Source organism: Fulmarus glacialis, unplaced genomic scaffold (assembly GCF_000690835.1).
Source record: "Fulmarus glacialis isolate BGI_N327 unplaced genomic scaffold, ASM69083v1 scaffold11484, whole genome shotgun sequence".
In the NCBI taxonomy this organism is placed as follows: domain Eukaryota; kingdom Metazoa; phylum Chordata; class Aves; order Procellariiformes; family Procellariidae; genus Fulmarus; species Fulmarus glacialis.
The window spans coordinates 3,472-3,746 of NW_009206102.1; the positions used below are offsets into that span (position 1 = coordinate 3,472).

Consider the following 275-nt stretch of genomic DNA (forward strand, 5'->3'; position numbering starts at 1 on the left):
TGAGGTGCTTGGCAGCGGCTGTCATTATGATCCTCCCCACGGAGGGGCTGCCTGTGGGCAGGGAAGAGATGCATCACGGCAGGGATCCCACCAGCTACGGCACTCTGGGGAGCCAGGTCCAGGGGAAACGCACTAAGTCCCACCAGACCCTCAGACACACACATCCCGGATCCTCCAACAGATCCTGACACCAGATCCCCAGCGCAAGCCCTGCCTGGTTGCAGGCAGGCTGCCCACCGTCTCACGTTGATGGGCAGGATAAGCCACAGAGGGGC

At 62.5% G+C, this 275-nt stretch overlaps 1 protein-coding gene across 1 annotated transcript in view; it reads right to left on the reverse strand.

Annotated features, from left to right (window-relative positions):
* Positions 1 to 275, reverse strand: part of LOC104075201 (aldehyde dehydrogenase family 3 member B1-like) — a 6,753-nt gene that overhangs the window by 2,795 nt on the left and 3,683 nt on the right. The gene's annotated exons all lie outside the window — the stretch shown is intronic.